The following is a 22,795-nucleotide window of genomic DNA, read 5'->3' as shown; positions in this document are numbered from 1 at the left end:
CTAAACGTTAGTGCCTTGGAGTGTCAGAGTGGAGGACAGGGTCATAGACTAGATTTTTTGAAGTGCCATAGAGCGGAGTAGGGGCAGTAGAGTGCTATAGAGTTGAGTACATAGGAATAGACTGGAGTAGAGTTCAGTGGTCAGTGGCAGAGAGTCACAGAGTGGAGTGGGGTGGAAAAGGATAGGGTGGCTTGGAGTGGATTGATGTGGTGGGGTGAATAGGATTGGAGTAGAGGAGGACAATTGAGTGGATTGGTGTGGAATGAAGTGGAGAGGGGTGGATTAGATTGGACTGGAGTGGATTGGAATGGAGTGCGATGGATTAGATTGATGGGATTGGAGTGGGGTGGATTGGAGAATGGTGGATTGGGTTGGAGTGGGATAGATTGGTGTGGGGTGTGGTGGGCTGGATGGATTGGATTGAGGTGTGTTGTATTGGATTGTGGTGGATTGGAGTGGGTGGATTGTAGTGGGGTGAAGTGGAGTGGGCTGGATTGTAGTTAAGTGGAGTGGATTGGATTGGAGTGGGGTGGATTGCATTGGAATGGAGTGGATTGGAGTGGCGTGGATTGGACTGAAACGGGGCTGGATGGATTGGGGTGGGGTGTACTGAAGGGCATGGATTGGACTGGATTGGGGTGGGTTGGATTGGGTGTGGTGGACTGGAGTGGGGTGGGTTTGTACTGAGGTGAGGTGGTTTGGCATGGGGTAAACTGGATTTGCATGGTGGGGTGGGTTGGAGTGGGGTGAACAGGAGAGGGGTGGATCAGATTGGGTTGAATGGAATTGAGTGAAGTGGATTGGATTGAATGGGGTGGATTAGAGTGAGATGGGTGGATTGGATTGATATGGTTGATTGGATTGAGGTGGATTGCATAGGGGTGGGGTGGATTGGATAGGTGTGGGGTTGACTGATTGGGGTGGGGTGCATTGGAGTGGGGTGAGGTGAATTCAAATGAAGTGGAGTGGATTGTGGTGGACTGTCCTGAGTGGGTTGGATTGGTCTGGAGTGGGGTGAGGTGGACTGAATTGGAGTGGGGTGGACTGTATTGGTGTGGGTCGATTGGATTGGTGTGGGGTGGATTAATTGGAGAGGGGTGGTCTGGATTAGAGTGGGGTATATTAAGGTGGTTTGGAGTGGGGTGGTATGGACTAGAGTACAGTGGATTAACAGGGACTGGATTGCACTGGATTGGAGTGAATTTAAGAGGAATGTATTGAAGTGGGATGGATTGGGTTGGGGTGAGGTGGGTGGATTAGAGTGAGGTAGAATGGGTAGCAGTGGACCTGATTGGGGTGGGGTGAATTGGAGTGGGTGAACTGGGTTGGATTGAATAGGAGTGGGTGGGTTGGTTTGGAGGAGGGTAAATTGGATTGGAGTGGGGTGGGATAGATTGGGGTGGGTTGTATTAGAGTGGGGTGGATCGGGCTGGAGTTGGGTGGATTGGACTTGATTTGGGTGGATTGGACTAGTGTGGGTTTGGGTGGGGTGGCTTGGATAGGGGAGGGTTGGATTGGGATATGGAGGGGTGGATTGGAGTGGATGTGGTGGATTGGAATGAGTGGGGTGGACTGGATTGGAGTGGTGCATATTGTTTTGGATTGGCTTGGGGTGAGGTGAATTGGAGTGGGGTGAATTTGAGTGGGGCAGATTGTTTTGGATTGGAATGGGGCGGATTGTTTTGGGCTGAGTGGGGCAGATTGGAGTGGGACAGATTTTTTGGTGGTGGATTGGAGTGGGGTAGATTGGATTAAAGTGGGGTGGATTTAATTTGTGTGGGGTGGATTGGAGTGGCGTGACTTGGGATGGAGTGGGAATAATTGGATTTCGGTAAGGTGAATTGGTGTGGGGCATACTGTTTTGGATTGGAGTGGGACAGATTGTTTTGGATTGGAAGGGCAGATTTGAGTAGGGTGGATTGAAGTGGAGCAGATTGTTTTGGATTGAAGTGGGACAGATTGTTTTGGATTTTGGCAGATTGGAGTGGGGCGGATTGGAGTGGAGCAGACTGATTTGGATTGAAGTGGGCAGATTGTTTTACACTGAAGAGGGGCAGATTGAAGTGGGGTGGATGTGAGTGGGGCACATTGTTCTGGATTGGAGTGGAGCATATAATTTTGGATTGAGGTGAGGCAGATTGGAGTGGGGCGGATTGTTTTAGATTGGAGTGCAGCCGATTGCAGTGGGGAAGATTGTTTTGGAGTGCGGCATTTTGGAGTGAGGCAGGTTCTTTTGGATTGGAGTGGGGCAGATTTGAGTGGGGCAGACTGTTTTGGATTGGAGTGGGACAGACTGTTTTGGATTGGAGTGGGGCAAATTGTTCTGGATTGGAGTGCAGCGGATCGCAGCGGGGCAGATTGTTTGGGATTTTGGCAGATTAGGGTAGATTGGTTTGGACTGGAGTAGGGCAGATTGTTTTGGATTGAAGTGGGGCAGATTAGAGTGGGTGGATTTGGGTGTACTGCACAGTTATGCGTTAAAGCATCATTTCAGAAATAATGTATAATGAAGAAACAATATCACGTTGCAATAATTAAAACAAGATAACCGTCATCTTTTGAGAACAATGCCCATGAGGAAAAACAAAAGAAAACATGAGTGCAAAGTGATTAAAGATTACTTGGCAAAATAAAAAAAGCTGTAAAATATAAAACTTAGCAAATTTTGTATGTCCTACTGGGCATGTTTTTGCCAGTCACAAGCCTTCTGTTTGTAGGACACAGTAAGTTAAAAAGAACAAAACAGTTCCTCAATCACATCGGGAGTAGCAGACATGCACTAATTAAGTTGAACCAATCAGTGCTTTGTCCCTGCTCCACACAGAGGAACTAAAATGATGATTGGACTGCAGTGGCGAAGTACGAGGCTTTAAAGAAGAGTGCCACACAAGCCGATAAATGGTAAGCAACAGGCAGGCTATGAGCCCTTTACCTGTACACAGCAGTCTCTCAAATGAGACGCAAGCGCTAGTGCATGCACCTGCTTGTTCAACCCTAAAAATGGACTTGGGAATTACATACCCCCTTCCTCTGGGTGTTTCTCTGCCTGCTCAGCAGGTATACATGAACCACAAGAATTATCTCTAAATATAGGCTACTCCATGATATTACATTTTTTACTCACTATAGCACTGGAAATTTCAAAATATAATTCCTCCTTTCCTCTTTGTCTGCCCTTGTTCCTCACTTCCTTATTTTGCTCTGTCCTTCCCTTCCCCCTTCTCTTTCCTCTTTCTTTCTTCCTCTTGATTCTATTCTTCCATTTCTATGCTTGGCTCTACTCACTTCCTATTTCGTATTCCTCTTTTCCACTGGTCTCCATCTCACATTTTTATCTCCCCCTCCCTTCTTTGCTTCCAGTTTTCACTTTTCTCCCCTTCTGTATTTCTTTATTATGTATTTCTCCTTCCCTGAACTCTTCTACGTCTCCCTTAACTACCCCCTCCTCTTCATTTTTTTCTTCTGCATTCCCTGCTTTCATTCCCATTCCCTTTTATTTTCTCTTCTTCTTTCCTTTTCTATTTTTTTACCTATACTCATATCTTCGTCCACCCCTTGATTCCTTCCTACACTTAACTTTACAGTCATTTATCATCTTCATAACTGCCACCCTTACCTTTTCCCTTCTCTTTTCCTTTCCTTCTTTATTCTGTCATTTATCTACATCTACCTTCATCACTCCCTCTCATACCAGCCTTAAAGACATATTCTGGGCTTATTATATGGTTAGGGACCTTCGTGCAGCTCACCAATTACTTACTATTGGTTGGCTTTACCATCACTCTTAGTTGCTTTCTTTCTATTGGATTACTGTCCTTGTTTCAGCTAGTCTACCTTGTATTTGTCCACTTCACACACCCCCATTGAAGCGTAACCTATGTGCCATCTATTTGCCTGGCTGGCTTCAATGCTTCCCCTGCTCTCTTTTAGGGAATTACAAGTTTATTTTTGTTTAAGCCCTACATGAGAGTGCATATGTTTTCCAGCTGTCATCCTCTTCTGCTTCCCCACCATCCTTGTGTCTCTCACTCTCGCCCTCCCGCTTCTCCCCTCCACACTCCACATTACTCTCTTTTGCCTATATGGTCTCTCCTTCGTGCTGCTTCTCCCCCGCCCGCAGTGTTGCTTTTCCCGCACCCTTTCCTGCAAACCACTCATCTGTTTTAATTATTTAAAAAACACGCTTACTAGCTACATTTTAATAGGTCGTTTTCGCACTACTTTTTTTATTTTACTGATTTATCTCAGATTGTTTTTTAAAAAAAAGCCTGTGTCCTTAGTACAACAGCATGGCTACACAACATTGGAGTAATATACATTAGTGACGAGATCTACTGGCTTCGCCAGTGCTTGTTTAACTTCTCCCTCCCTTCACCTATGTTTTTATTGTTTACTTCTCGCTCTACAACCTCTCTTCCGCTCAGCATTTCTCACCAGCTCCCTATAAGCATCCCTGCCATCCTATAGTACCCCCTTCTTTTCTCAGTTCGTTCTTTCCTTATGTCCTCCCTCTCTTCTCTTGTCCTCACCCACTTCCTTCTATGTCTGTCCATCACTTCTTTCCTCCCTTCCTTGTTACACTCCCTTACTTCCCCTTTCTTTTCTCCATGCAACCCCTTTCGTTCCTTACTCCAATTCTTCCTCCCTCCCCGCCATTCCCTGCCTTTCTTTCTTCCTTCCTCCATTCCTTCCACCTTGCTCCATTCCCTCCCTGTCCCCTTTAACGCCTTGCTTCCAAAATTCCTCACTTACTTCCTCTTTCTTCTTTCCTCTCTCTTTCACTTTCTCGTGCATTCTTTTTCAGTCTACCTGTGCTCATTTTCACGTTTGGTTTAGTGCACCCCTCCGCCTTCCAACATTTGCTCCCCCGCCTCTGTCCTTTGTTTGTAAATGTGAATAGCTGTGGGACCTGTCGCCTTGTCCACTTCTTTCCCACCGCAGCATGTCACAGCCACACGCTGGTTGTTCTCCTTCACTTTACTCATTCATTTCTTGTGTTTCCTCACAGTTTCTTCTTCTGATCTAAAAAAAACAATATTGAGACCCCAGATCGGTTCCTTGTTAGGACTCGCGGCTTAGTAAATGTTCATTTTCTCTTCCACCAACACTATTCCCTCCCGTGCTGAACAATGTACAAATATTCTCTCCATCCTTTTCCTTAGCAACATTCATGACCTTCCATCCTCCCTACTGAGGTCACTGTTCTCCCCCTTCACTTCTTCCTTCTGGTATCTTTCTCATGTACTCTCCTACCTCTACCTGTCTTTTTACTATACCTTCACAGCCTTCTTTTTATTAACTCCTTGCTTCCTTCTGCATCCATTTTGTCCTTCTGCTTCCTTCTGACATCCTGTCTGCATCTTTCTTCCAATGTATCTCTTTCTTCTTATCTCCCCTTCCTCGTCCCTTCTTTTCTTGCTCCCTCTAATGCCGCTTTTCTTCCTGTCCCTCTATTTCCCGTCTAGCTGGGTCAGCCATCTGCCATTTTATTGTTGATTCTGCGCCGAGGCTTCTTCATTTTCAGTTTTATTTCGCCCCCCACACCCACTTCTTTTGTTTCTGTTACCCTCGCTCTGTTTTCGTCCTCCCTCTACATTTCTGGTCTCTTTCTTTTCCAATCACTTTCAATCTCCCCTCTGCCTCCTCTTTTCTTTCCCTCGCCTCTCTGGCTCCATGTCCTCTATTGCGCGGTTTTCTCTTCACACCCCTGAATCCATTGCTCGAGCCGGCCTGTCTGGCTTGTATTTCTCTCACTCTTTTGTCTCTTTCTCTCCAGTCTCCTTGGTTTATCCCCATCAAGCTCTCTCTCCTTTTTTCCTGGTTGCTTCTGTTTCGCTGAGTCGACCTCTCTCTGTCCTCGCCATATTTCTTACTCCCTCATTTTTCACTGATTTCAGCTCTCCCTTTCTTACTCACTCTCTGTTCGCCTCATCGTTCTCTGTCCACTCTGTCTGTCTTTCCCTTCTGACTTTCTTGCAACGTGCTCTTTCCTTCTTCTGCTGCCCCGCTCTCAATCTTTTCACCTTCTTGCCTCTCTTCCCTTCTCTAGCGGTCTCCATCTTTCTTCTCTCACATTCTCTTTCTCCCCCCCCCCTCTTTTCTTCGGCTTCCTCTCTCTCTTCCTCCATATCCCTGATGTATATATATCTTTCACTCTATCCTGCAGCCCCACTTTTTTTTCAGCATGTCTTCAATCCATCTCACGGTTTCTTTCGAGTTCTTGCCTTAGCCACACCTCTTTCATTATTTTATCCCTGCAGGGAACCATACCTTTGTCTTCCCCTCCCACAGTTAGCTCCGATGCTTTCTATGTGCTTCCAATCTGCAGCACCTCTCCAGTCCTATCCAGCCTCTCTTCAATCATTCATCCATTCATTCATTCGATGTCTCTTTCTCTTTATAGGTTTTTTATGTCTCGCGCCCTGCCCGTTTTTTTTATGTTTTCTTTATTTCGTTCTCTCTTCAGCTCTCCTTTTACTTGCTTCTTTATTTTCTGTCCAAGGCCCTGTTTGTTCTTGTTTTCTCATGCCCTTCCCTTCTTTTCATCTGGCACTTCATTCTTTTCTCGCTCTTCTTTTCCAGTGTTTTCTAGTCTTCTCCTCTATCAACGCCCCCTCCTTTTTTTCTACCATCCATTGTTTGCTCCTCTTATTCTCGTTCATCTCCCCTTTCTGTCCCCTTGCTTTGTCTTCGATCCCTTCTTTCCTCGCTCCTCTTCCCGTCTCCTCGCCTCCTTTTTTAATCTCTCATTTCACTCCTTTCTGCCCCTTCGTCTCTTTCTCGCCCTTTTTACACCCCTGCCGTCCATCGTCCTTCCTTCCCATCCTCGTCTTCCGTCTTTCTTCACGGCAGCCTTTCATTCCTGCTTTTCAGCAGTGATTCCTGAATTTGCTGTTCCACTGTCCCGACCTCCCTTTTAACATACTGCGCCCCCGTGTATTCCGTCACTGGCTTTCTTCGGAGACATCGTAGCGCACATTATACCTATACATTTCATTTCGTGTGTATGGTGTCTCATTCTGTCGTTCTCATTCCTGCTTTTTCTCTGCAGTCTCTACCCCTATATTTTTCTACACTAAATCGAAACTTGTTTTCACCAGACATATGCACGTTTGTCACATATTAATATGCAGTAACGACGAGGGGGTTTGGAATGCGTCATTGTGCGTTTGTTTATTTGTTGGTGGGTTATACTTCTGTGTTAAACAGTCAAAAATACAGGTGACTGCATAAGTGATTTGTGTGCATCGGTTTTGCCGGGGGATGTAGGAGTGTGCATTAAAATTGCAGACAATGCAGGGGGTCCGTCGGTGTATGAATTCCTGAGTGCAATTTCTGTGTCCATGTAGATTGCTTCCAAGTGTAAAATGTAAGTGAACCTGTGTACGAGTGTCTGCGTGTGTAAAACGTGTGTTTCTTTGTATTACATATGTGTGCTTGCATACAAGAGCATGTTTTGGTGGGTGTACCCCACGCTATGGGAAGTGTGAGTTTGTGCACGAGTCACTGTGTATGTAAATGCTTTGCGTGTATGTCTGTGTAAGTCGTGTGTACAATGATGTATCGCACTGTATGACGTCTGTGCGCGTGTGTACGAGTGTTGTCTTTATGCCTTGGCGCATGCGTTGCCAGTGTGTTCGCGTTTGTGTTTCTGTATGTTTGTGTGTCTGTGTAGAGTGTAAATGCCTTTGTACTTGATATGCATGAGCGTATGAGTGCTAGAGGGTAAAACGTGCCTGTGACACTGTACTGTGCTTTTGTGCATGTATTCTAAAGCTTCTTTTATGCCTTTGTATGGTGTAAAATGTTTTATGTATGAATTCTTGTGTAATGTGTGTATGCAATGCGTGTTTGTATTCCGTTGTAGAGTGTATACGTGCCTGTCTACGAGCTCTGTTGTTGCGGGTGTCCCTTTGGCATATGTGTGTCTTTTTGTGTGTGTTTGTGTAACGTATGTGCATCTTTGTGTGATGTATGACTGCCCCTGTTTTTTATGTGTATCTACATATGTGTGCTTTCTATGCAGTTTGTCTTGAGTGGGGGGCATTGTGTTCGAGTATGTGTGTGGTTTTGCTTTTGTTTAGAAAGATACAAGTATTTGTTTACTATATAAAAGTATGCAGATGCATTTGCAGAAAATGTACTTGAATCTGTGCGTTTGGAATGTGTGTTATGAGTAGGACGTCGGGAAATAGAACAACCATGGCATTTTATTTCCAGTGAGTGACTGGAATGCGCCATTTTATAATCCGTACAAATAAAGAGATGTGTGTGGTAGGTGCGGTTTTTGCTTGGTGCAGGGCTACGTGACACGCATACATGCCAAGATTCTCCATGTAGAAACAACAAGGCGCTCTAGTTTTTACCAAAATGTGGACATTTTAAACTTTTTTTTACAATTGACGATATTAACATATAACATTATTGTTAATCAGTTGGCAAATACATGTTGCTATTTTTCATCTGAAAAGGTCTGGAACTAGGGGGTTCCTGTACTTTCCTTACATGTGGAAGACATCCACAGAATGTGTACTATCGACAGTGGGGAAGAGATGTGTTTTATGTAGGGGTTAAAAGCCATACAGACGACAACGATTCAAATGTAGTCCATGCTCATTCAGGAAGGCATCCCTCACAGATGCCATCCCATCTCAAGGAACATATCCTCAAAAACACTTCCTTTTCTTTCAAAAACCACGTTGGAGTGGATACTTTTTACAAATTGCACCTCATTTACAATTTACATATGTATGCGGATTGTTCCGTCGCCCCCCCCCCCCCCACCCCCCCCACCACTCCCCCCACCACTTCCTCTGCGCCCCCCTGGCTGCAGCAGCAAGCAGTGCCGCACTGCAGTAAAGCTGTAAATACCTTCCGCAGCTGTCTGCCAGCCTGCAGTGAAATACTGTCTTTGTTCGACATTTCTCTTCTCAGGGCGATCATAAAACTTTCCAACCCCAGTGCCTCACTTTAAAACACACCCAGTTTAACAAACAAAGCTCCATCCGAGGCCTTTTAGCTAAAACTATCTCTACTTCCACTGTTATTGTGCTCAAACTATTTAGAGTTTTAGTCACTTAATAAAGTCTTCTGGCGTCAGTGCTTTTTTGTTTCGAAAGGGCAAACACGTATTTTCTTTGCCTTCAGGAATAAACAATATACACTTTGGACTGCCATTTTGTTTGTTTGGCCAATATTACACGGCAACAGAAAGTGTTTGGGTGGAATCGGGGCAGTAGCTACTCCCAGAAAGGTTAATGTTCAATGCTTGGCTGATTTAAGTATGTTCACTGCTTTAGTTACAAAAGAAGGTTTGATATTGTGGAAAGAAGCCTGCTCGATCAGAAAGCACTCGGTGACTTTGAAAATGGAGGCAGCCGCAGTGCGGCAAAGTGGCTCTTGTTTAAAAGGCAGGTCACATCTGCAGATGCAGAGCGCCGCAAGCTGCTCTGACACTATGACGCACACGCTACTGCCAGCACCCCAGGGGTTCACGCCTCACACCCTCACAGACGTAATTCTTTCACCTATAGTACCCAAAACGTTGTAATATAGGGCGTGTGGTAGCCTAGCCAAAGCTAGGGTAGACGGTCTACGACTTAGCAAGGGTATTAGGAGCTGTATAAATGCACCGCAAATGGCGTTTGAAATAAGGTCACTAAATACACCAGACATGCAAAGCACAGGGTTAATTCTACTGCGTAATAACACGTTGCAATATTTATATATCATGTCTAATCGATCACAATTTAATGTGTGTGCGACAAAAGAGTGTGAGCATTGAGACTGGCTGACACAGATAGCTGGCTAGATAGATAGATAGCTAGATAGATAAACATATTGCGCAGCTTACTAACATTTTATTCTGCGAAATAGACAGGAAAATGCACAGAAGGACTGACGGATATTTCTGCATGTCCCCAAACACGACCAGATATCTGCAAAAGTTATCAGTAAGCAATAACGCCACTAACAGAAAATGCATGAATCGATATTAGAAACAGTCTCAAAGTAAACTTTACTGTATTGAATGTTGCGTTGTCACAGCTATTTAGTGCTGTCTGTCATACGTGGAAACTTCAGGTCACAATTAACATCAAGGCTTTACAAGTTACTTTCGTTTTTTATGACAGCACCGGTAGAAAAAATCAAAAAGGACATTTTTTTTACCCGTCGAATATTATTCCCTGTATTACTCATAGTGTGTGCTGTTTGGAATGAGGCATATAACAAGAAGATGTGTTGCATAGTTTGTAACACGGAACAGACCCATTGTTTCTGTGAAATGAATTAGTCTAGTGGGGGAGAGGGTGCCTCAAACACACCCACTTTTATTATGAGAATACGAGAAATGCATGTCGTTACTACAGAACAGTTGTGTGACATATCAGTAAACAAGGAAGGAAAATTCACTGAACACATTATATTCCTAATTCATCCGCGTATTCGTTTTCAGTTTTGCAGGTGAAATACTTCGGTGACGTCAGTAATGTGCAGTGAAGCTCACATAATGCCTAATCTTCAATTTAGCCTAAAACCGCATGAAGCGATCTGACACTTTATGCTTCACAAATGATTAACAACACAAATTCTAAGCTCAGCAACACCTGTTAATATTTAATGGTGTGTAATAGCAAGCCTGTGACCAAAAAACCACAACATCAGTATATCCGGTAATAACATTCCAGCTGCCAGGGTACCCGATTTTAACAATATTGACCTAAATATAAATGCCATATTTATCGGCTGCAAGGTGGTCGTGGTTTCATGTTAAAAGTCAGCAATGGGGGTAACATGCGCACAAAAAGTATTGCAAGTCGCACATCTGGCTAACGTGCAAATCGCGCCTGTACGGGCGACTCTACTTCTCAGGAAAACCCTCCAACTAATGTGTTCAAGGGAAGACTAAATAATGCTGCACCTAACATTCAAACGCAGAGGGGTAAGCCCTGCACTCCTCTCCCTACCTGACACCCACACCCGTGCTTCACGGTGCACCCACCACCGCCCACATAGGCATACCCAAACCCCACCACAGTCGTACGCGTAGACAAGACACTTACCCTGAATGCTTCCACGGAAAGGTGCGAGCGCAAAGCTGGTCGAGAAATCCATTTCCGGCACCAGAGCAGTCGGGGGGCGCAGACTAAAGTGGGAAAAGGTGGTGTAATGTTGCTTCTAGAAGCCGAGAGCTCGCCCTACGGTGAGGAGGAAGCAGTCAGGGGGAACCGGAGGCTCTCGGATTCTGGAAATCAAGTGAATCTGCGAACCCCCGGCACACTAACTCTAGTACACCTCTTCGGAGACAAAGGTTAGAAAAAAGAAGGAAAGGGTCTCTCTAAAGGCAGAATGCAGGGAAAAATCCGCCAGGGAAATCGGGGAAAAGGCCACGGAGGCGAGCGCTGCGCGCACATGACCGGCACCAGCCAATAGAGAGCCCCGGCAGCCCATAAAAAGGGCTATAACCAAGTTGTAAATTTTCTTCAAACAAAAAGGAATTTACTGCATTCTTTGCGGTTTTTTTCCACAATCTGCTTACAAGCGCCATTTTCCTCCCTGCAACCTTATGGCGTTTTTAGTAGCTTTTTCTTTTGCTATCATTAGACGAGTAAATATGAATTTAGTTGAAGTGAAAGTACAGTTTACTAAATTCCGTTCAGAAGATCACACACAATGCTCATACTTGGTCTCAGTATCGCAAGAGCTCCTGTTTATATTTACAAAAATGTATGTATGGTAAATCGAGCAATCAGATGTTTACGGAACACACATACAGAAGAAACTATGGATCGCTGTTCGACCATACGCACTGCCTTTGATCAACGTCCAACGTTTGTTTTTACGGATCAGACTTCCTCATGTCTTCACAGGAACTCTTTCTAAATCCACAAAGGTTCGTTTTCAACACACAACAAAAATGAAAATAGTTTTTATTGGCAGGGAAATGTGTATTAGCATTGTTTTTTTTACTACTATCGCACTAACTGAATTCAGTGTACCAAAGTATTCTGCAGAACTCGACATTTTCTCAAATATAGAATTCAGTAAACCCACGTTTGGATGTTTGCAATAAGACAACAGTGCATTTTCATTTTGCTCACCAGTCACACGAAGCACTGACGTATTCACAAGTGGTTAGAACCAATACCTTAATCAAAATACATTCCGTGTATCGATGTTAGGATGGATGTAGGTCTGCAGAACACCTACCCCCCTCCTCGAGCAAAAAGTTCTAAACGTGAATGCACAGGGCTCTGTGGCAACAGTAAAGGACCACACCCATTGTTTCTGGGCAGGAGTGTGTTAAATGCTGTGCTAATTGGGCTTTTGGCCTCTCTGCGCATTACCTTTTAGAGATATATCTAGAAATGTTTTATAAACCGCCTGTCTACCTTGGACGAAGCTGTACTAATAAAACATATGGTAGTGTATAGAGTTCAAGAAGCACACAGACACACACCTTTTGCTGGCAGATGGGAATTTAAATAAGGATAGTAGGAAATACAGCAGAAATATTATACTACAAAAACAAGAGGAAACCGGCGACACGTCGCCTCTTTTCTGTTGTGTTCTCAGCCTGTGGAACCACAGGGCCAATCATTTAGTCTGGCACTAGAAATGAGTATTTCTGCATTTTCCTTTGGAACACGCACATGTAAGTGTGTCACCGCACATTGTTCATTAGCAGCAAACGACTTTGCTTCCTACCTGTTCTTAAAAAATCACACAAATACAGAAACCGTTGCTGCACTAAATCCTGGTCCACCTCCAGGTTCTGCTACGCTGTCGCACTGCTCCACAACTGATACTTGCAGCTCGCGATCTGGACCTCTTTTGGTCGTCTCCGGGCTCCCTTTCTGCTCAACCTATCTATTAAACCCGCGACCTCAAATCGGATATGTTGCTTCAAACCTGCAGTGATCCTATTGCAACTAACAATGCAGCTAATCTTTCTTGTCTTTCTAATTACCACCCAGAGCCCCAGCTATCCTTTTCTCTAAAATGCTGTGGCTGGTTTCCAAACAACCCACCCTTTATCTATCCTCGGACAACCTCCTTAATTCATTACAATCAGTTTTGCATGCAGTAAGATCATTACAGATTTTGTCCAGACCACTCAATATGATCTCTTCAGCCTACCAACATCTCCTCACCCATCCCCAGATGGGTCCAGGTGCTCCATTTGATATTGTTGATCAGCCCCCTACATTATTTACCTGTAACATTACAGGTGCAGTGGGCTAACATAGGTCCCAACAGCCCCGTGGTGCGTGCTGGAGTATGGATTGGTGGGCGAGCTCCACCCCCCCCCACCCCAGCACAGTACAGTCTGCCCGGGTGGCAGGTAGGGTGACCACCTCGCATTGAGGCAAATTCTGGACAGGACTGTAAAAAATTCAGGACAAAGGGTCAAAATTCAGGACAAAAATTCAGGACAAAGGGTCAAAATTCAGGACAAAAATTCAAGAACAAACGTCAGTTTTACAGACACACGCAAGAGAGGCCATGCCTCACTATGTTGTCAGTGCATTTATGTACTCTTTTTCAACATAGCACTATTTATTCACTGTGGACCTTTTGTGATTGCCTCCTGGTGTGCTACAGACAGGTGTCACATTACGTCCTTGTTCAGTAGTAAATTAATGCCCTTCACGGCAAGGCCATCACCCCAACCCAAATCTACCCGATCTTTCCTGAAGAGAAAGTAACAGCAACATTTTGATTATGTTTCTGAACATTTCAAAACCCCTGGCAAACAGTTTGGGAAACATTAAGGTAATTAACCTTATGCTAGTTTAAACAAATTGAACAAAAACATCTGGCTTACCCCAACCGCCCATGGACTTTCAACCTATTTTTTTTTAAAGAGGCAGGGCAGATGGTGTGGGTGACAGTCTCACACCTAATGACAGGATGTGATGTACCCATAACTGGTCTGTAGTCTCACTGCACTAGAGTGCATGTTTGGGACTCTACATTTATCTCAGAAATGGGAGCCCGGACTACCAATCAAAGATAATAAAAGAGTAGGATGAAATCGAGATCAAATGGGAGATCCACGGCAAGTAATTCAAAGGGTTGTTGCTAACAACTGGATAAATAAAGAAGAGAAGAACAAGGTGGGACAATTCCTAAAATCAGACAAGATGGGTCCACCAAGACTATTTGAAGGTATTGGGTACCTGGGGAGTTGTCTGCACACAGGAGCGAAACAGAAGAGGCACTGTCAAGTGGTTGAATAATCAACACCCATCCACCTTGGCAAACTCTTCTGGTGCAATGGTTCGCTGTTAGTGCTTGTGAAGGGTGAGAAGGGGCCAGACCCCTTGCAAGGTTGTGCAAGGCAATTGCCCGCTTAGTCCATGTCTTTATATGGTTTTGAAATTGAGCAAAAGCCAAACTAGAGATCTGGGTTATCCCTAAGTGTCAAGTACACATACAATCTTCAAAATATTTGGGATGTAAATTGCACAAACAAAATTTAAATTTTTTAAAATTTAATTAGTGTTTCATTACCATATGGCACTGTTTTTGCCTTCATACACAATTAGATCTCAGATTGAACTGGGAACAAGTTACCTTTTGATACCTAGTGATTAATATCTACCATTCTTACACTGATTTCCAGGATGAAAATCTCGGCAGAGCGAACGGTCCCTCCAAGCCCAGTTTGCTTTTTGGTCTTCTCTTCTGCTGTCTGTAGAGGCCATGTGGCACTAGCGAAGATGGTGTGCTACCCCAATGATAGTATTATTTTGCAAACCTTCCCCTGCTCGTCCTTCATTCCTTCTTCAGACAGGCCACACATCTGATTTGGTCGCTGCAGCGCCATCGAGAGCTCTTTACACTCTAAAGCTAACTGTGACTGCGGGTGGATTAGATCTTCTGGACTTAGAATGCTTTTATTCAGCTGCAGATGTCCAATGGGTGGCTCACTGGCTTTCTGCCCACCTCCCTGCATGAGATGGGGTTTACCAGTAAAGACTTTTAAGGAAGGCTTAATGCACTGCTCATCGTTTCCTACTGACCACTCTATGGATCACCTTCCGGGGTTATCATGCATGGCTTTCTCTTGCCTTGCCAGAACCTGTAAACTCAGTGACACGAAGAAACCCTATGCTCCTGCACTACCTTTGCTAAGCCTTCCCACTCGCACAGGATGGCTGTGCTCAGAGCAACTCTATCAGTGGCATGTTGCAGGTGTCTTAAAATTGGGGACTTTGTTTCTGAACAGTGAGCTACTAAATTTCCAAACCCTTGTGGCAGACTACCATCTTCACCCCGGTCAACTCCTTACTTACAACCACCTTAAATAATCATTAAATGCCCTATTTCATGTCTGCTACCTAGCACTAACCCTACAAGAGGTGTGCCAGAAGCTCTGTACCATAGGAAATGGTGGCAAACTGATAGAATGGGTGTACAGACCTATCCTGCAACATGGAAACCACTCCAGGTCTTCTTGTCATACTACCTGGGTGATTGATGTAGCAAAACCTCTGCAAGATATGGTCTAAAATACTGGACTTTCCCCACAAAGTATCCCACAGCTGTCACTTTAAGTAAATTCATAGTGCTTCCTTGTGAATGCATTCTGCCCGTTGCTTGCCATTGGCCTTGTTGTTTGTAACTCACAATTTGTTGCTTTCAATTTGCTGGCTTTATTTGTTTTAGGCCATGCAGCTTGAATTTGTCCCTTCCCTTGCCAAAACCTTATTTACAGTATCCTGCAGAGTGCTCCCTTTCTGTAAACAGGCCTGTAAATCTTGTTCTTATCTCATCATATTTGCTGTGCATTCAAAGAACAAAGTCAAATGTCAGGCTCTGTCTTCGGTGGGAACTTAGTGTTTCCTTTCCTTTCTCTGACTTCAAAGTGAGAGGATTTATGCAACAATCTTGCTGGATACTGGGGTTAGGAAAGAGTTTTTTCTATCACATGACAACATTTAAATAGACTTCAGAATATATCAGAATTGCACCCTACTCTGTATCACTCCACTTTATGCCACTCCATGCCACTGTTCTCTTCTCCATTCGGAACCACTCTACATTATGTCACTGCTCTCTATGCTACTTCACACTATGCCTCTCTACTCTACTCTGTACTACTCTACTCTAAGCCACCGCACTTTGCGCCTCTCTACACCACTGTGCTCTGCTCGTCTGCACACCATACCACTCCAGTCTAGGCAACACCAATATAATCCGCACAACTCCACTCTCTGCCACACTGCAACGCTGCACTGTACGCCACTGCACTCTAAGCTAATACACTTTACTCTGTAACACTCAACTCTATGCCCCTGCACTCTACATCAATACACTGTACATCATTCTAATCTACTCTGCACCTCTGCACTCTATGCCACGGCACTCTACACTACTTTACTCTATGTCATCACACTATATGCCACTTTATGCAACTCCACTCTAACCTGCACTTCTCCACTCTAAGCCACCTCACTCTACTGTGAAATAATCTACTTTATGCCACTGCACTCTGTTCCACTGCATTCTATGCCACTGCACTCTACCCTGCACCTCTCCACTCTATGCAACTGCACTCTACTCTGAAACAATCTATTCTACGCCACTGTACTCTATACCACTCTGACCACTGCACTCTAGTTCAATGCACTCTACACCACTGCAAGCTGACTCTCTGCAACACTGCTCTGGTCGCCACTATACTCTACACCACTCTGCCCTGTACTACTGCATTTTGCACCAATATACTCTATTCCACTGCATTCTATGCCACTCTACTCTGCCCAATGCCACTCTATGCTACTGCACTCTACACCAGTGCACTCTAAACAACTGCACTGCCCTTTACTCTGCACCACTGTACTCTATGCCACTGTTCTCTGTACCACTCTACACCACTGCACTGACACTCTACTCTGCAACTCTGCACTCTACACCACTCTACTCTATGCCACTGCACTCTAGGCACTATACTCTACACCACTCTACTCTGCACCACTCTACACCACTACACTCTATGCCACATGAGTCTACTCTGCACTCTATGACACCACTCTGCATTACTGCGCTCTCTGCTACTCTATTGTATGCCACTCTACTCCACTGCACTCTATGTAACTCTACCCCATGCCACTCTATGCCACTGCACTCTGCGCCAATGCACTCTAAACAACTGCACTGTACGCCACTGCCCTCTACTCTGTACCACTATACTCTACGCCACTGCTCTGTGCCACTCTACTCCACTCTACATCACTGCACTGACACTCTACTCTGCAGTGTTGCACTCTCCACCACCATACTATACACCAATGTACTATGTACTACTGCATTCTATGCCACTGCACTCTATGCCATTCTACTCTGCATCACTCCACTCTACAGCACTTTGACCTACTCTGCACCACTATACACTACACCACTGCACTCCCTGCAATGTGAGTCTACTCTGCAATCTATGCCACTGCACCACTCTACACTACTGCTCTCTCTGCTACTCTACTGTTTGCCACTCTACTCCACTGCACTCTATGCCACTCTGCTCTGTCCATTGCCACTCCATGCCACTGCACTCTAAACCACTGCACTCTACGATAATGCACTCTAAACAACTGCACTGTACCCCACTGCACTGTACTTTGCACCACTGGGCTCTACGCCACTGCTCCTATGCTAGTCTACTCCACTCCACACCACTATGCCACTAGCTTTAAGCCGTGCTGAACAGCAGCTACTCTGGTGTATAACATGGCTAATGGCTAAAACACATTAGCAAAGCCATTAACTCTTTCGTAGATGAGACCTATTGGCTTTGCCAATGTTTGTTAGTACTATGAGGTACCGTGGTACCTGAAAGAACTGTGAAAAATACAATTACATCATAATAAAAGCTGCTACAAAATGCGCAAATACATTTCGGTTAAATAAATAAAAAGTGCTTCTCAAATACAGATTTGAATAATATACAGTTTATACCTAGTGATAAAAAAATTATAACACTCCATTAAAACCACACACTCCACAGCTCACCTTGGAACACCATTACAATACCTCTCTGAAAAAAATATCTTTGCCACCAGAAAACTTCAAGTGACTCCTTTTAGTAAAGTCAATGCAGGTTTTCAAGCCCCTTTGTATTTGCAGATTTACCAGTTGCCCACATTTGCATGTGTTTAGGGAAGGAGACCCCCTGGCAAGAAGGCCTATTCTTATCTGTCTGCCCCTCCCTCCCTCAGAGCACAGGAGACCCCCTGCCTTCCAGCCCAGCTGGGGAAACTCCTCTGCCCGTAATTTCGCCCTGCCTCCGTTGCCCTTTAGGTGAAAGCTAAAATTACGGACAAATGCCGTCTGTTAAAGCTTTCATCACGGACAACGGACAGCAGGGCGAAATTACGGACAGTCCGTGAAATTTACGGACGGGTGGTCACCCTAGTGGCAGGCCCCTGACTGCGTCCAGGGGGAGGGGCGCCCTCCAGGTACTTTGCAGGCCACCCTCCTCAAGTTGGGTTAGCCACTGTTCAGACGTCACCAACTTAGCCCATATTCAGTTCACTTCCTACCTCAAACTACTCTTTTTGTGGTCACCTAGGACACCAAGCTATCTGCACACACCCAGTTCCATTTGGTGTCCCTTGGGTTCAGTTATCTATCACTACTTTCCTTTTACACCTTCCTTTTTAACAATATCTACTCATTTGATTTCTCTAACCATGTCTACATAGATGATATCCAAATCTTATTTCCTGCGTTTTCACCGTCTATTGCCTCACTGCCAGTCATCATTAGATGGTTCGATGGTGCGACATTTTCAACCTATCACAGGTTTTGTACTTTCCTTCTTCATCCCTATCAATTTCCCTATCCATATGTACTTCCCTCTGGGCACGTTGACCTTTGCCTCCTCTGATAAAGACTCTGGCGTTCTTTTATGCCCTTCCCTTCGAATTGAATCTTTTGGTGTAGCCTTTTAGTCTCACCCAAACGATGCTGCACTGCATCTGATTGTCTTCATCATTGATGTTCACAAAATGGCACCTGTGATTTATGTCATAACAGCTCACTTTGGTTGATGCTGACCACCTCACTTTTTGCTTTGTGCTTTGGACCACTGATGTTTCTTTAGCACAACATTTCTTTTTTGAAAATGTAAGTATGCTAAATAAATAAATCAATTAATAAATTACTGTGGTGTTAAAAATGGGGTTGCTGGATGGCTAAACACCTCAGGCAGGACCTACCACTCTAGTCAGGGTGAGTAAGTTACACACCAAAGATAACCTGTGCTTACTGACTGGTAGCTTGGCACAGAACAGTCAGGCTTACTTCCAGAGGTCATGTGTAAAGTGTTTGCGCAACAAACTCACAACAGTGGCACAATAAATACACCACAAATGATACTCCACACAGGATTATTTAAAATATGCTTTTTATATTGTAATTTTATATCTTAGAAACAGACATCACAAAAATGTAAATACTGTGCAGATTATGTCAAAAGAACAGTAATCAGGATCCTGTTTATGAACGAAACACTGTGGTAGGTGTCATTAGATCAGTAGGTACTTATGTCAAGAAACACATCAGGTTAGGATTAGGGTGTCTAAAATGTAATTGCTGAAGTAGTACTTATTCATCTAATCATGCCAGAGGCACACAAAGAGAAACAGTATACAACATACCAACAATACAGATATCCCTCAATGTCTCCATCACGTGGAGTATGATAATGATGTACATCATGCAAGCCCTGAGACATTACTTGTTTGGCAAAACATTACGTATATAACCCTGGAAACACAGACCATTGCACTCCTGCGCTTCTATTAGGCTGGCTAGGATAGTTTTTGGTGGGTTCGTTTGATGACAGGCCAACAGGGCAGAATGCCAAAAACACTGGCGCTCCTAGGAGGGAAAATATGGTATCCCACAGTCATCCCTCTTGAGGGCCCTCCTACAGGGCTCATCCCACCAGGCCAGGAACCAAACAAATGCCTCCAAGGTGAGTCCTAGAGCGGGAGGGGCACATGCACTGTACAACTGAGCAGGGAGGCCACAGTGCCCCCGTTCCCCCACGGGCTGAATGAAGTAAAGGGGACTGCAAATTACTTCCTCCTAGACGCAGTCTCAACTCAATGGGGCTCTTCCCTGTGAGCCGTACCCCCACACCCCACACCCGGGCAGGGTGAACTGACAGAGCTCTTCCTGGCCAGCACAAAACACCACGTGGCTGCCAGTGGAAGAGCATAGTATCTAATGCCTGCAGAGGGGCAAGCAATCAGCCTCACTTTGGTTGGTCTCAGCATGGGGAGTTGACCGGTGGGCCTCAGCAGCGGGACCCGCAACATTCAGTCCTGGGAAACCTCTGGTGGTAGTAGGCACCAGCCAAGTTAGATGATTTGGGACTGCACAGCTAGTGATCCTTCCACTTGGGATGCACCTCCGAATGAAGGTTCTGTGAGGCAGCGCTCTCCACCTACATTGTAGGATCCCAGCGCTCTTTATGCGCTGGGAGTGACCACATCCCGCAGCTCCCAGGATTACAGCGCTATAAGCTTGGAAACAGAGTGCACAACAACAGTGCTCACTTTGCACTGATAAAAGCACACACCACACACTAACACTGGGATGAAGTGAGCATCTAAATCACTTCACCATGCGCTTCAGCAATAAAGTTTGAAAGAGCTCACTATGCGCTATGAGCCATCAGTAAAGCGCATACAGGGTGGTAGGGCTAAAAAATAAATGGACCATATAAAGCACACCCCCAGGCACTGGGGTTTGGAAGAGGCTAAGGAGCATGAACCCAGCACTCTCTCTGTGCTGGGTTCCTTGAGAGGCACTCAAGGGGGCACAGCATGGGCAGGCAGTACCCCCTGGCAATGCTGGTGGTGCCTGGGTCATACAAAGCCAGGAAGAGGCTGGCAGCAGGGCAACAAGCAGAAAAGCAATCCAATGAGTTCATTATGCCACCCAGATAGTAGACAGTAGAGCAACAGCAAAAGAGTAGTCCAGATAAGTCCGTTTGCCACTTAGCAGTCCTTCTGGCAGAGGTTCAGTCCCAGTTCCAAAAGTGCTCTCCAATCATGGGGTCAGAGCCCCTGTAGTTATACTCAAAACTTGTTGTTCAGGGGTGACTTCAAAGGAAACCTTTCAAGTGAAACACAACCCCATGTCAACCCAGCCCTGGCTCCAGACATCAGTAGGGGTAATTAGCCTATTGTGTGAGGGAGGGCACAGCCTATTGACATTAAGGTGTGAGTGACCCGCCCTCTCCCCAGCAAAGGATGACTATCAGTATGCAGATGGATGTAGAAGCCTCTTCTGTCATACCCAGCTCGTCCTGTGTTATGGCTGTCTCGAAAGTATGCACCAGGGGTAGCTGTGACACTGCCCTTGGAGTCAGGTTGCAAACACTAGAGTTATACGCACAGAGAAATCCCTTCTTTCTAAAAGTGGCATTTTGAAAACAGTAATGTAAAAACCAACTGCACCAGTAAGTAGGATTTCTCAATACTATTCCACCCACAACAAACATGCCAACACTACTCCTCTTAGATCAGAAATTACCACTAAAAATATTTAAGGAAATTCCCAATGCTAACCTGTGAGAGAAGCAGCTCATACAGTAGTGAAAAACGAAATACACAACTAGGATATGTAAAACATGTAAGCATATGTCCTATAACACCCACAGCTCCCTACCTATAGGGTTATCTAGGGCCTTCTTTAGGGGTGACTTAGGAACAGTAAAAAGGGCGTGTAGGCCTTGGCAAGTATTTTGACTTGTCAAGTCAATATGGCAGTAAACTGTGCATGCAGGCACTGCAGTGGCAGTCCTGAGAAAAGTTTGAAAGGCTACATCTGTGGGTGGTGCAATCAGCGCTGCAGGCCCACTAGTAGCATTCAATTTTCAGGCCCTGGGTATATGCTATATCACTTTTACAAGGGACTTACAGGCAAATTAAATATGCCAAACAGGTGTAAGTCAATCATAAAAAGTTTTAGGGGAGAGAGCACATGCACATCAGCACTGATTAGCACTGGTAAAGTGCCAAGAGTCCTAAAGACAACAAAAAGAGGGTTAGAAAAATGGGAGGAGAAAGTCAAAAAAAGTTTGGCGATAACCCCGCAGAAAGGGCAATTTCCAACATATGGCCATACCTATGGATTTACACATCGAGGCAGCCAGTAGTGGGATCTTTTGTTTTTCATTACATCCTGTTCTGTAATGGACAGGTTTCCTGTTAGAGTTGCCCACATATCACTTGTAGAAATTATGCCACTCTCCTTCAGTTTATCCAGTTTATGTGGTAAGGGTATAGACAACAAATATGCTACTTTAATATACATGTTACAGAGGTGTGATATCAACATTGTCGTTATGGCAGAGCTCAGCCTTCCAAAGAAAATGGATTTTTAGATTTGCAATAACTTTGGCACATTTTGATGACTATGTACAACATCTGTCATACATCCAGCTCAGACTTTTAATTCAAATTGCAGTTGATAATCCACCACAGCTGCCCCAGTGCTTTGCACATGATAGTTGGCAAGATTTCACAAATATGATATAATAAATACCATCAAACAAGGTGCAAGGGGGAGTGAGGGGTAGCAAGTGCAGGGTAGGATTGAAAGTGAGTACTTGTGCCCAGAAAGCATTGGGCATAATCAAAGGTTGAGTTTAGAGCGCTGTGGGTAAATAGGTCTTGAGTACTGGTCCAGAATGTATGGGCTGCAGCCGACTGATGTCCAAGCCCTGCCCTTGTCACCACTCGAATGGGATGAGTTGTGCAAGGCCTGTGGC

General features: G+C 44.8%; 1 protein-coding gene across 6 annotated transcripts in view; it reads right to left on the bottom strand.

Moving 5' to 3' along the window:
- The window catches only part of HOXD3 (homeobox D3), a 224,127-nt gene that overhangs the window by 82,293 nt on the left and 119,039 nt on the right, over positions 1-22,795 (bottom strand). Inside the window, exon 1 of one of the 6 annotated variants that reach the window (XM_069225402.1) lies at positions 11,064-11,383. The exons of the other annotated variants lie outside the window; for them this stretch is intronic. The gene's annotated coding sequence lies outside the window, so the exon portion shown is untranslated. Of the gene's footprint in view, positions 1-11,063; positions 11,384-22,795 lie in introns of those variants that run through there. 6 annotated transcript variants of the gene reach the window in all.

This window comes from Pleurodeles waltl, chromosome 3_1 (genome assembly GCF_031143425.1).
Source record: "Pleurodeles waltl isolate 20211129_DDA chromosome 3_1, aPleWal1.hap1.20221129, whole genome shotgun sequence".
Lineage (NCBI taxonomy): Eukaryota > Metazoa > Chordata > Amphibia > Caudata > Salamandridae > Pleurodeles > Pleurodeles waltl.
The sequence above is the reverse complement of the archived record's forward strand: the minus strand, read 5'-3'. Positions and strand labels throughout refer to the sequence as shown.